Here is a 15312-nt window from a genome sequence, read left to right as displayed (position 1 = left end):
CTGCAAATGTAAGACATGTAAATCTATTCATGTCTTAAAACCAGGGGTGACCTACCAGTATTTATATGGATAAAGTGAAGTTTTTGTTCCTAAAAGAAATAACATTTATTTCTGTGATAAGACCACCCACTTCTTTTTCATTTTCAAAACAAACAGAATGAACAAACAAATGTAACAAATGAAGCACAAACCATTTCCACCAGCATGTAAATGGAAGGTATGGCTATGAGAACAAAAATTAACCCAATAATTCCCCACACGTATCCATCTTGAGAGCGGTTCCATCATGATCAGAATTTTACTGGATATCAGCTATTTTATTTATATTAATAATTGTCACATTTGAGGACATTTCCTGGTGCTTCAGTTCCATGTCTTCCTGACCAGAGTTTTGTATTTACTGTCTTGTGCTTCCCTGGTTGTTTTCATTTGTCAGAAATAATATAAAGGTATCCTTGTTGTGTCCTGTCCTCATTTTGTAATTTTTCGTTGGTCTGACATGTCCTGCATGTCCTGTTTTTAAGTGTGTGTGAGCCCCTATGTTTGTGAGTCCATCAAATGTGTCCTTCTGCTCCCTGACACACGTTCCTGACAATGATGTAAGTTATGTAGCTGATAAAAATTACCCCGTTTCACAATTACTGGTTAGTAGTAATAATTATATACTTTATGTCAAAAATGATTGATGGCATATCTGTATGAGGAAAAAGCGCGTGATTTATGACCATCTACCCTTCTACATTCTCCCCTTCTCCACTGGACAGTGGACACTGTGCGCGTAATTTATGGCCTTCCCCCTTTCAGCCTTCTCCATCGGACCCTGCGCGTAATTTATGACCTCCTTCCCTTCTCCCTGACCCTTCTCTAACCCAACCCATACATATGGCTAATGTGTTGTGTGTGTGTGTGTGTGTTTACCACGGTTGCATAGGGTAATAAAAGAGGCGTAGGATGTCTCTGAACAGAGTACAACAGATTCTGTTACAATGGGGAGCCCACTTGGTGCAGCTATGAAGAGACGTATTACGCCTACGCCTGTTACAAACAGGATAGTTTGTGATACACCATTTGCGCCAAAAAGGAGAAGGCCACGATCCTTGGTGAGTTTTCTTCAGAACCCTGGTGGCTGTGAAGAATACGAATGGATGTTATCCGATGGACGTGTCGGCGGTTATATTTTTGACAAGAAGGAGCGTCATGTGAGACTGTACTCGGTGGACACGGACCAGGAGTATACACCGGACGACCAATTGTGTGTGTCGTTTTATGCTGAAGACTGGTGTTTGTTCAAGAATAACGGGTGGAAAAAGATTGAAGATGTAAATACGGGGCCTTTCTACATATCGTGGACCGGTGCTACGGATCAAAACCACTACTACATGTGTGGTGGATGTCAAGAGCAGAAATCAGAGTCTTACATTTACGTGTGTAGTGGTAAGAATGTCAGTCGTGTGGTGCCTGACTGTGAACGCCGTGTGTATGGATCGCCAAAGGATGTGAAAGTGATGTACCCGTGGTGTGATGTGGCCATACTCCACAACGTCTTCAAGAAGATTGACAGATTGTTTAAATGGAGCGAGATTTTGGCCGGATACAACGAAATCAGGGTGTGTCTTTTTCATGGGGAGGCGGAGTGTGACAATGCCACGTCACACCCTGAACCACCCCCCACACCGGCTAGCCATTAAAAAGCAGAACAGGACCCCAGACCCCTAACACAATCTGGGTGATCACAGGTTCTGTTAAGTCATGGCTGTTAGACTGAATGGTGCTGCTGATGCTGTTGAAGACTGTTGTTGGATCGACAAACTGGGTGACAGTCTGGGGTTGCAGAATTTGACATACATGCCTGGACCATTGGTAGACATCCCGTCGTCGCAAACCTCTGATGAGAAGACACCACCGGCTGCGACACATGTGGGCGATGTCTCAAACCCGTGGGATGGCGACGAATTGACTAGTTCCACACTAAAAGCTTTTAAAACCATAAAGTTTTGCGTGTGCAGAATCCTTCAAAACATTATCGTACGACTGCTGCGGGAAACCTGTTATGGATGCATGGTGGACCATCCGAGTCAGACCCAACACCCGTGTCTCTATGAGCCGGAGGGATATTTCTACATTACCAACATGGACAAGATAAAGCAGAGACTTTTCCAGCCTGAGACGCACCACCTCATCACAAACGTTCTAACAGCGTGCGGTCTCTACGTACATCCTCAGAAAATCAACGGTGCTGTGGGGGCGCTGGCCTACGAATTAGAAGATGAACCTTTCTTTTTCCAGAGGCTGGATCAGATGACTGAGAGACTTGCTGACTCACAAAGTGCTGATGTAATTTATGAAGCGCTAAAGAGCTGGGGTGAGAAGACTGTTCTGTAAACATGGGTTTCAGTCTGTCAAAAGATTTGTTAAATCTGAAAATGTCATGATGAATGTTTATACCTTATTGAGAGTGATTTAGACGTATGTGTGAAATTTTTACATTACATCGACAACGCATAATTTGAAAATAAATAATGTGTGGCCAAAATAGAATGTGTCATTATTTCACGAAGCAACCATCATGACTGACCTTTTAAAAAAATACTACTATACGCCAGACAGCGAGGGCTCCTTCGGTGGTAAAACAAGGTTAAAAGATGCCGTGTTTAAAAATACAGGGGTCAGGTTGTCTAATAAGACGGTTTCTGACTGGTTATCAGGGGAGGATGCATACACGTTACACAAACCAGCGCGTTTAAAATACAAGCGGAATAGAGTCGTGGTGTATGGTATAGACAAACAATTCCAAGCAGATCTTGTTGACATGTCTATGTATTCAAAGGAAAACGATGGTTATAAATTCATGTTAACGTGTATAGATGTTTTTAGTAAACATGCGTGGGGTCGTATTTTAAAAAACAAGACCGGAGATGAGGTGACTAGAGCATTTGAAACTATTCTAAAGGAAGGACGAGTACCTCAAAAATTACAGACCGATCGAGGAAAGGAGTTTTTCAACAAAGGATTTCAAAATCTAATGAGAAAACACAGCATCACCCATTTTGCCACAGGTAGCGAATTAAAGGCAAGCGTTATCGAACGTTTTAACAGGACTATTAAGGGTAGAATGTGGCGATATCTGACATCGGTCAATTCTAAAAGGTATATAGACGTACTTCCTGATTTAATAAAATCATACAATGCAAGCTACCATCGTAGCATTAAAATGAAACCTGCACAGGTCTGCTCTACAAATGAAGCACGAGTGTTTCAGTCATTGTACGGTGTGAACGATGCGAAGCAGAAAAATGTTACGTTCAATTACAAAACAGGCGACGTTGTAAGAATTTCTAAAGCAAGAGGTGCATTCACAAAAGGATATGAACAAAACTTCACAGATGAATTCTTTACTATATCAGCATGTATCCCGCGTAATCCACCGGTCTACAAATTGGTAGATTATGACGGCGATATAATAGACGGTACCTTTTATGAAGAAGAATTGCAAAAGATCAAACTAATCAGTAATAAACCGTTTAAAGTTGAGAAAATTTTGGAAAGGAAGAACATGGGGAAAAGACGCATGGTCTTTGTGAAGTGGTTGGGGTGGCCTGAAAAATTTAACTCTTGGGTTGATGAAAAAGACGTAGTAGATGTTTAAATAGTTTGTTCCAGAATCAGTCTTTCATTCACGATAAAACAACGCCATGGGGGACGAAGGCTTTTATGTAACCCTGCCGTGTAATGCCTCACAGAGCGTATATCCTGATAATACCATATCAAAGTATAGGACCAAACTCGCGAAACCTATTATTTTAAAGGGCGATTGGGAAGTAGCGCTGATTGAATTCCAGTACCCGCGATCATGGCCGACTTTTGGAGAGGATGACAAAATCATCTTTTTGACTAATAATATAACAGGGGAGAGATTGGATGTTACAATACGCGTAGGTTATTACACAAGCATTACAGACATAGTCAAAGAGATAAGCGGCTATACCAGGGTACACGGCGTTACATTTGGTTATGATGACCTTATTAATAAGGTTTATGTCTATTCGAACAAACCTGTCACCATAGCGATATCAGGCAAGCTTAGGATTATTTTAGGATTTAAGAATAACGAATTTTTTGACGCAAGCATTACTGTGGATCCGTTGAGTCGAGCATATGCATCATATCCGGCCGACCTGTATGGTGGCGAATATAGCCTTTTTGTCTATACAGACTTTATAGAATATCAGGCGGTGGGTGACTATTTTGTACCCCTTCTACGATGTGTACATATAACCGGGAAAAACAAAGAGTTTGTCACAGTCAAGTATGACAGAGCGCACTACGTACGTGTTTCGAAATCACACATCAGCGATATAGCTGTAGAAGTGAAATCAGATCAGAATTGTGTCATACCATTTAAGTACGGCAAGGTGGTTACAAAACTACACTTCAGACCCACGAAGCAATCTCAAAGAATTTGAGAAACTATGAAGGCTTTTAATCCGTACACGATAGACCCTCATCGTTATGTGACGTATTATCAAAACCAAGCTGGGGGTGGGATTCCAGGTTTTTATGGCGCCCCTTCCATGTACGGCGCAGGGCTTGGCGGTATTTTCCGAGGTCTTTTCCGAATGGCACTACCGCTATTGAAAAAAGGTTTCGCTATAGCAAAACCCCATCTAAAATCGGCGGCAAAGAACATTGTTACCGATGTAGTAACGAATGTCATGAGACCTAGACAAAATGATGTTGGACAAGATGGTTCAGGTATGATGGTAATGAACAGGCGACATGAACACAAACCACCGGGTGTAAAACGAATCACACATGGCAAGAAAAGCAAAGTAAAGAAGAAACAAAACTCAGTGTCTAAAAGAAACTCGAGGGGTAAACAACGCATGCATGAGTATCGGACTAAAAGAAATTTAAAAAACATCTTTTAGTCATGGCGTTAATACACGGGATGTCCGATGAATGCGTAAAGTCAGAGTTGGATTTGTTTACAGTCCCCATGACGCAGTTGTCTATAGAAAAAAGTACATACATCGAAGTGCCGCCTATCTCGGCACTGACTGACTCGGCACCCCTGGAGTTTTTCATAGCTGGAAACGGTGAAGACTATATTGATTTAAACAATACACTTTTATACACAAGACTCAAGATCACTAAACCGGATGGATCCGATATAGATGAGGGGGCACCAGTCGGCTTGGTTAATTACCCCGGAGCTACAATATTTTCACAGGTCGACGTATCCCTGGGGGATCGGCTGATCTCACAGAGTTCAAATACTTACCCGTACAGAAGTATTCTTGAATGTTTGATAAATTATGACCGTCATGCGTTAGAAACGCTTTTCTCAGCGGGCCTATTTTACAAGGATACTGCGGGTCATATGGATACTGCGGATCCGGCTGGAGCAAACCGGGGGTTGAACAAGAGGGCCGCATTCACTAATGCTAGTAGCGTTGTTGAATTATTATCTCCCATACACAGCGATATCTTTTTTCAAGAAAAACTCATGTTGAACGGCGTTGATATAAAAATTCGATTAACACGTGCTAAAGATGAATTTTGCTTAATGCGCAGTGACAATTTGGGTTATAAAATAAACATACTGGCAGCGTCCATGTTTGTTAAAAAGGTTTCAGTGTCACCAGCTGTCAGGTTGGGACACGCGCAGGCATTACTCACAGCAACGGCTAAATATCCAATCGACAGGGTATACTTAAAAAATTTCTCAGTGCCCGCCGGAACACGCGTCGCTAATCAGGAAAACCTGTTTTTGGGGACACTACCAAAAGCCATTGTGATTGGGATGGTTGATAATGACGCATTTTCAGGATCTTATGCTAAAAACCCTTTTGCATTCAAACATTATGATTTAGAATTCCTAGCAGTGTATGTGGACGGACAGCAATTCCCTGCCAAGCCGTTTCAACCACAGTACATAGAAGGTTCTGCTATAAGAGAGTTTTATCAGTTGGCGTTATCAACCGGCAGACATCTAAAAAATCGGGCATTGTCTATCGACAGAGAGGATTTCTTGAACGGTTACACACTCTACGCTTTTAACCTCACGCCGGACGAAGAATGCAGCCAACACATGTCGTTAATTAGATCAGGGAACATCAGATTGGAAATGCGTTTTAGACAACCGCTTCGAAACACTATCAATTTAATAGTTTACGCTATATTTGATAGCATGATTGAAGTGTCCAATCGCAGGCAGATTCTTGTGGACCACTACTGAATTAATGAACACCGTACAACTATTAAATATTATGGACAAAATCTCCACAAACACGTGTTTTTTAGGCGTACTGCCGTCCGACCAATTACCCAAAAGACCTGTGGCAACATTACCAGCATCTGTGATAATTAACACACACAGTTCGGACCAACCGGGTGAACACTGGTTAGCTGTGTACATAACTGAAGACCGCATCGGTTGTTTTTTTGACAGTTTTGGAAACAGGCCAGACAGCAAGATGTTTCCGTCAACCGTTTATAAATTTCTAAAAACTACATGTTACGATGTACAATTTTCAAATAAACAGGTTCAGGATTTATCATCGGTTACGTGCGGCGAACACTGTGTATTCTTTCTCTACCACATGTCAAAGGGTTTGAGCTATGAAGATGTTTTATCTAAATATTCCAACGACTTGACTAAAAATTATAAAAAGGTCTCGCTATTTGTGAAAAAACTACACCCGCATGTCTATAATTGTGATATGTTTAAAAACTCTCAATGTATACAATCTGGTGAGGTGTTTATGAAAAAATCTTATTCTAAATAAATGAGTCGAAAAACAAATATATGTATCATCAAGTTTGTTTATTGTCATCGCATGTTCAAACACGTTTTAAACAAGACTGTATACACTTTTTAAAAATGTAACCATGCGCTTGTATCTAAACGTGGCGATGAAAACACGGGTGGTTCTGAATCACCATCATCATCACGGGTGGTAAAAGTCTTGTTAATGTTTTTAAATGAATTGACCTCATCTTTAACACGTCTGTTTGGAACCGTAGAAAGAGGTATGTTCAACATTGCTATAGCACTCAGGAATTCACGCCACCCCTCGGGTCTCCTATGAGGATTCATAGATTGAGACGTGGTAACGTTCTTAACCAAATCGAAAATGTGAGATCCTGGAATGATCGTACCGTTGAAAACAAATTCGCCATCTTTACCCCATGCAGCAACCCCCTGTGATTTCATCATTTTTTCTAATATATACCGGACATTCCTTTTACTTCTCTGCGGTACATTTTGTAAAACCTCTTTAACCGTAGCGTCGTCATCAACGGTCGCTGCTTCTGTGGGTGATGTCTGTACATTTTCAGATGCCTGTGGTAGGTTAAGCGTTATCGATTTAGTCTCATGATCACCCTGCTTAACCACCGATATATACCTCTGCAAGAGTGTCGAGTATAATTTGGCTTTTTCATAATCCCCCAAATCAGTTCTGTCCAAAACACTTTTTATCGATGCATCCAAATCATTTTCCGCGCGTTGTCTCAGAGGTATAGGTGCACCATCGTATTTTAACCTGTCCAGCTGTCGCTGGGGTACCAAATACATCCTTTCAGCGTGTTCCATTAGCCCCCCTGTCTTGACGCTATTAAACTGCTTATAAAGGGAACTGCGACGCTTAACAGAGGTAAAAGGAACCCGCCCTCTTGATTGATCACATATTTCTTTCTTAACACACCAATTTTTTTATCGGCTATGAATTTTATAGCTTTTTTCTTTTTTTCCAACTTTTTATATTGTGACTTTGTCAATGGTATTGTACCGCTGAGCACATTCAAAGCCACTTCGCATAAGGTTAGAATCAACTCATTCAAAGATTCTTGTAAAATGAGACGTCTCTGTATCGGCTTAGCCTTAAGTAAGAGTTTTAGAAGCGGCAGATTTCTATAAAGACGATTAGACATGTCAGCGTCTAAACTCTTTTTTTCTGAACATAGACCACCGGATACTCTGAAAGCAGATCCGTTCTGAGACGAAGTGTGTCAGGTGTTCTAGATTTATAATCAATCATGAGGTAGCCAAAGGGTTTTTCAGTAGCGTTTTTAAAACATTCAAGGAAGAATTTGGTATTACCCGGATACATCTGTCTCGCTAATACAGCAATCTGTGTATTGTCTCTTGGGTTTTTGAAAAGTATTAGGTAATTTGTGTTTAAACTGATTGTTCTGCTGGATTTCCCCTGAAAAAACAAATTCTGAACCATGTAGATAGCGCTGAGGTTTCTATGATGCACGTATTGTGTAAACACTTTTTCAACCTGCTTATTGCCACTCGCAACATCCATTAAGTCATCGATAATTAATAGCGATGGTTTGGTCGGCGGCAAGAGTTGGTCGTCCGATAGTGTGTCGGGAATACCTTGTATAAAATTAATATTCCTAATTTTTAACAACTCGTCATAAAGAGGTTGCCAGCAGTCGTAAATGTAGACAATGTTTTCAATCGTTGTAGATATTAAGCGGTCGGCATCGGCTATTAACGCTTTCACAAAAAACGTCTTTCCAGAGTTTGATGGTCCGCTTACTATACACGAGAACGGATGTTGCAATCTGAGATCGAATCCTGAGATGATACACATAAATTTTTATTGTAGAAAATAACACACATGCATATAATAGCATAAAAAATACAAATATAAATATACAAATGTCACAGACATATTGAAAAATCACACATATACAAATAATGCAAACATCCATATATACAATATGTTACAAACATGTTGAAAATCACACAGATACAAATAATAGAAAACTGTACATATATACAGATGTTACATACATAATGATAAAAAAAAAATAAATGTTTTATTTACATATTTACCTGTGACATCTCTCAAAGTCATCTTGTGTCAATACCCATAGGGGAGCGTCGTAAAGTCTGGGAGCAGGACTCGTTTGTTGTACACAACTTTGAACCTTTTGACATCTGATTTGTTATGTAATGTGAGGTGTCTTTTATTCCTGGTAATTGTGTTTGTGCGTGTTAAAACATGTTGCGACCGGTCTCTATCTATTACATAGCTGTTAACCAAATCAACCAGAGAGCGTAGATTTACAGCTTTTGAATTTTCAGCATTGAGAGTGATACCCTTGGCCTTCATGGATGTCTTACCGTTAGCGGTGATGTAACCATATGTTTTCGGACCGCCTGAACAAAATTCTGTAATGTAATCCCCGGGGCCTACCTCGTCAGTAAGATCGCCCAGATATGGACCTAGGGGCGGCTCCCAGTCACCATCTTTTGAGACAAAGATTAGACTGTCTGTGTCGCTGTACAGCAGCCGATCACCCAATTTCTCCATCACAGAATATAATTCTAGGCGTGCATGAGCCGTTGTAAACGCTCCAAGAAACACATTAATGTCACGCATTTGAGCGCCATAACCGTCTGCATAACGCCACTGAACCAATGCCACTTCGTCCGAGACAAATGCAAAATGTGTGATTTCACGACCGCCCCCAAAAATGTATCGCGAAAAGTCGTCAGGATCTTTCAACAACTCTGTGTATGGAAGGTTTTCCCGCATTGAAAATCGGCCCCAAAGTGAGTTCAATAGGAGTTTGTTAATATTTCTCCTTGCAGGGTTTGAACAGATTTTTTCAGGATTCAGACGGATACCCTGTTTTTGAAAATAATCTTCAATGTATGCATGCTTTTCAACATCCGTCACAACCCCCGGCGGGTACCCACTGGCTTCCTGCTTGTATTGTAGAAACGTTTTCACATAATCTGCAAACAACGTTTCTGATCTTTGTTCAAAATGCCACACTTCATGAATCTCTGCCAAAACATAGCCCATCTGTACAGCTTTCATCAATTCAATGCTGACCCAACAACCCGAAAGAGATCTCTCGCCGTCAGTATGAGTACATGGTGACGCTTGATTCTCAAGATGACAACATGTTCTACAAAGCGGGAACATTAGTTTGCCGCCGCATCGGTATGGCAACACAGGGTGTAAGAGACCACGTGGCGGGTACACCGTTGCTTTAACCAACCCATAGTAATTTTCGAGACTATCAAAGTCTTTCAAAATGATCTGTGGGTGGCCGATCGGATATTCCTTTGATGATTGACAAAACGGGTAGAGACTGGTGAAATCAAAGTAACGAATTTTTTCACCGTCCGATGTTTTGTGATAGAGTTTGTACGCATTCGTTCGACCGCCAAAGAGGCTGTCTCTCGGCTTTAGACGACTGGGGTGTGCATATGTCGACATGAACTCTATGACTGATGGTTCGACCTGTTTTAAACGACGCCACTGGCACTCCCACATAACTTCGACTTTTAAGCCGTACACCTTGGTGAGGGTTTCAATCTTATCATCAAATTGCCTTCTTAAAACACTGTACGGGAGCCTTGACAAAGGATGAGTCTGGGTGGGTGTGTATTTACAATCATGTCCGTGATGCATACACCCATTAAATTCTAAACCGTATTTACGACCATTTTTTTCATAATAGCCGTCAAGACAGTATTTCCCAACCACAACCTCACCCTCTGTCAGAGCGTGTTGGATGTACACATGCCTGGTTGTTTTGACATATTCCAGCCATTCGATGCTAATGTCTGAAAATGCCTTGTTTTGGCTTGTGTACGCGTTGTTATGTGTAAGAGCGAGTGTATCACGCGGTAGGTAGTGTGTTTTGTACACAGCCATGCAGCACGATGCCAACGTGGTTTGACCAAAAGGGTCTAGACCCGTGCATTCTATGAACTCGTCACGGTATTTCAGACACGCCTCTCTTAACAGCACGACGTCGTTTCGACCGTAGAAACGGAGTTCCTTCTGAAAATCAAAAACACCGCACGCTGATTCGTTGTACCAGTCATCAAATTCACGTCTGCCAGCATTGGACATGTTGTCATATCCATAAAAGGTCTTATCCGGGTATGGGCCTATGTAATGGCTGTTTGAGCGTGTGTTAAACTTGTGTGGGAAATAACCCTTTTCTGTGGTGGTGAGATTTAACGCAGCTGTTGTTTTTGCCAGACTCATCGGTAGAAAAGAATAGCTGTCGATAAAACGCTGTTTAAAACATGCATCATACATGAATATCAGACGGCATCCAGTCATTGTCACATCTAGTTTGATCCCGTTTTTGGAGTAATATTCCAAAAGTATGAAATTATCAAACCCTGCAGCGTTGTGTGCTAAAAATGTGAAACCGTTGAACCTCGGTCGACGGAGCCAATTCACAAATTCACGCACACACCCGTCACCCTCAGCCGTGAACTCCACACCTGTAAATGTAATTGCGCAAACAAAATTTGCATGATGTTTGCCGTTCTCGAAACGTGTTTCAAAATCAAAAAAAATGTAGCGGTTGTTTGTCTCCTTCAATCTAATGGGTTGTATGAAGCATTCATGCTTAGCGTCTGGAATCAGTTCTTCACGACAATGAACACAGTGTGGTGTCGGACACGTGTGTGGTTTGGGTTTTTTAACACTAACGTGGTAACGCCTGTTACAATTCTTACAAAATTTTGTAAGATCACAATTTGACGCCACCACGCCAGGATCGCTCTTCATAGGACGCGGCTGTTTATGTTTGTCAAAACAATAATCAGACTTGCAAAACCTCCCACAAGACGAGCAATATCTCGAACCTGTGACCCTTGAAGGGCATCCGGGGTCGTTACAAACATCACACCTGTATTTGCAACCATGCTCTCGGAACGAAGTGTAACCGGCATAGCAGAATTCACAGACATACGGCACCCCCATGAACGCCTTGAGGTTTAATATTCCGTAGTAATGGCTGTCGTGTATGTATAAAAAGGCTGTTTTTGTATGCGGTACAGTGCTAGTTTGAAATTTCTGCAACACCCCTACGTCTGATCTGTAAAAGATCACAATCTTGATGTCCAATAAGCTCTCAAATTTTGGAACATCATTAAAGCCGACTTTATGGTGAATAGGTAGTCCACACCGTGTCTGAAATGTGGCAGCCAATTTTTCTAAATAAGCTGTTGGTTTCTCAGGGTTTACAAAATTTGCCAGGCATATCGCGAAGCACAATTGGTTTGTGACATTAACGGGGCAGAATAGATTCATCCTGTTCTTGCTTATTATCTGATCATGAGCCAAATCACGCAATTTACGCCGTGCGCCCCCATCACGACCTCTAGCGATTGAAACAGTCAGGTGTAGTGTCTCATCGCACATGATTTTTTTATTGCTTTGGATTATTTTTTCGATGGCGTCCATCAGAATTTCATACGAATGGTTATTCGCGGGTGAAAGGATCGCATTAACATCTGAAACCAGGGTATCGCCACTCAGTGCGACGTCGAAAACACCGCTCTGTCCGGCCAGTGTGTGTGAGAATTTTACGATGTCTTTGAATACATCGTGGATGTGTGAAATATATGATGTTATGTCGCTGCTCGAAACGGATCTGAAATTAATATCACGACGCAGTACCACCCCATTGAACCGTGGTTTATGTGTAACATGATACCCGTCTATCACAGCATGCCTTATCGACGATCCTTCTAAGGATACTGGATCAGATTCAGCACCACAACCATTTTGAATTTGATGTAAAACATTATTAAACATCTCAATTTCCCCCCATGTCTCGACGTTTAACATGTCGTGTAGTGTTTTATTAAAATTGTCCACTGCATCACCACCAATACATTGACGTTTAGACGACTCCATTATGGTTGACAACAAGGTTTAAAACACCACTTACACACGTGAAATGCCACTTAAACGCAACAAAACCGTTGATAACGATGACCAATCAACACGCTTCAGATCTGATGTATGTTCTACAGCTTTGGCTATAATCCCCACAGTACTAATCAACTTTTCTTGCAAGTCATACACCTTAACAATGTTATCTAATACCTGTTTAAGGCATACACAGCATTCAGAATGATTAGAAAACCGCCGGTACCTCTGTGGGTCGATGTGGTTTGGTTCTGTTTGCGTAGCGATGTCTGATCTGGCAAAATCTACAGCATCCCACGCTTTGTAATCCGCGTTGGTCCAATCGGTGACAAAGTCGAGATCAACGTTTACGGGGATTCTACCTGTAACAAAATCACACGATGTTAAAATTAATATTTCATTAAAATAACGATTGCGTTAAAACCATGTAAATACACATCTTCTGGCTTTTCCGGGAGCTTGAAAGCTGTTTTCGTCTTCTTTCCTGATAGTTTTATCAAACCTGATTGTCAATATTTTATTAAAATAATAATAAATTGTGTTAAAACATATGTAATACACACCTTGCGGCTTTTTCACCATATGTTTTTGTGCCTTTTCCACGCACAGATCCACCACGGGAGCCAGGTGCTTGCGTTTGCGTGTAGCCTTCCGACCTGACGGCTTGTCGACCCCTGTATCATCAACGCGTGGCTTAGGAATGGTGCCCACTAGTTGTCTGATGGTTGCTGTACAGAACGAGAGATATTACAATCACAACCATATGATGAAAATTTCATAAAAACCGTATTAGATAGTCATAAATATATTACCTAAACTGTCGGCTGAGCATCCAACATCCTCGGTTACAACGTTGTAATTTGGATAATGTTCTGCTATTAGAATGCATACACGGTCAAAAACACACACTCACAACTATGTAGTGGTATTATTATTAGTAGGATCTGTGGTTTTTACAATTACCTTGGTATGAAATTTGTGGTTCAGAATCACCCGCACCAAAACCCTCGGTCCATAGACTTTCGAACCCCAGTGTTTCAAAACACGCCAGGTTTGATGGTCCTTCGAGTGGTTCTACAGAAAAGTTACACCTATTAACAAATAAATAAATAAAACACACACATACGTTGTAACAAGACTTATAGTTTATGTGTTATGAAAAACTTACTGAGAGTCCATAACCGGTGATGATCCTTGCGATGTCGAACCGTTTGAATGAAGACCTCGTGGGCCTCTCTTGTTAAATAGGCCTCTGTGTGTGTGTGTGCGCACGTGAGATTTGTAAGTCCCACGTGATTCGGTGTTTGCGAGAATGGTGAAACCAGATGACTCACGTTGTAAAAACATATGTTGCGTTAGGTGTTAAAAAGCTTTGTTGGAGGATGTGCTAGGGGGTCTGTGTGTGTGTGTGTGTGTGTGTGTGTGTGTGTGTGTGTGTGTGGGTGAGGGAAATCATAAAACGGGTTTCATTTATTTTAACAGTAGGGGTATGAAATTAACATTGTTTGAAGCCAAAATAGTTTTTCTTTAACTAGAAACAGTTTTTAAAACATATATCATTTAAATAAGGTTTCTGTTTTGGTCTGTGTGTGTGTGTGTGTGTGTGTGTGTGTCAATATGAGACTCTGCTAGGTGTCGGGGAAGAATGTGTGATGAACCCGGGGAGGGATGTGCGTGGGGAAAAGGGGTGTCATTGGGAGAAATGGGGCATAAGCCATCAGCAATAGCAGTAGTTGTAAATAAGTGATAAGAAATCTGTTTTAAAAGCTAGTCTAAGTGTATATGACATCTGTAATGCATCACATGGGGTAGAGCGATAGAGTATGTCCTGAAGGTGCTGTGATACTTCCTACATACAAAATGGGGGTTCTACCATATTTCAGTCAGTATATGAATAGAGTATGCGTTTGTATTTTTAAAATAGGTCTGTGTAAGTATTGTGTTTAAACGTGTTAAACACTGAAACAGTAGTTGAGTAAAACCATACACTTAAAAATAAGGTTTCTGTTTTAAAAGAAAGTTCTAAAGGGGTGTGTGATATTTGTAAAAGGTCACACGTTGATTCGGCGTTTGCGAGAATGGTGGAAACAGATGACTCACGTTGTAAAAACATATGGTGCGTTAGGTGTTAAAAAGATTTGGAGGATGTGCTAGGGGTCTGTGTGTGTGTGTGTGTGTGTGTGTGTGTGTGTGTGTGTGTGTGTGTGTGTGTGTGTGTGTGTGTGTGTGTGTGTGAGGGAAATCATAAAACGGTTTCATTTATTTTAACAGTAGGGGTATGAAATTAACATTGTTTGAAGCCAAAATAGTTTTTCTTTAACTAGAAACAGTTTTTAAAACATATATCATTTAAATAAGGTTTCTGTTCTGGTCTGTGTGTGTGTGTGTGTGTGTGTGTGTGTGTGTGTGTGTGTGTGTCAATATGAGACACTGCTAGGTGTCGGGGAAGAACGTGTGATGAACCCGGGGAGGGATGTGCGTGGGGAAAGGGATGTCATTGGGAGAAATGGGGCATAAGCCATCAGCAATAGCAGTAGTTGTAAATAAGTGATAAGAAATCTGTTTTAAAAGTTAGTCTAAGTGTATATGACATCTG

General features: G+C 41.1%; 1 long non-coding RNA gene across 2 annotated transcripts; it reads right to left on the bottom strand.

The window, feature by feature from the left end:
- Positions 1 to 13342: 13342 nt before the first annotated feature.
- LOC114770275 (uncharacterized) lies at positions 13343 to 13736 on the bottom strand. 2 transcript variants are annotated; one of them, XR_003743330.1, is made up of 3 exons: positions 13680 to 13736; positions 13529 to 13588; positions 13343 to 13444 (listed from the first exon to the last, which is right to left on the bottom strand). It is a non-coding gene; the product is annotated as an uncharacterized LOC114770275 (long non-coding RNA). The 2 variants fall into 2 exon arrangements; XR_003743332.1 differs by having other exon boundaries at positions 13529 to 13591; positions 13680 to 13721.
- Between the last annotated feature and the right edge of the window lie 1576 nt (positions 13737 to 15312).

This window comes from Denticeps clupeoides, chromosome 20 (genome assembly GCF_900700375.1).
Source record: "Denticeps clupeoides chromosome 20, fDenClu1.1, whole genome shotgun sequence".
Classification (NCBI taxonomy): Eukaryota; Metazoa; Chordata; class Actinopteri; order Clupeiformes; family Denticipitidae; genus Denticeps; species Denticeps clupeoides.
Note: the sequence above shows the minus strand (reverse complement) of the source record. Positions and strands in the feature narration are given on the sequence as shown.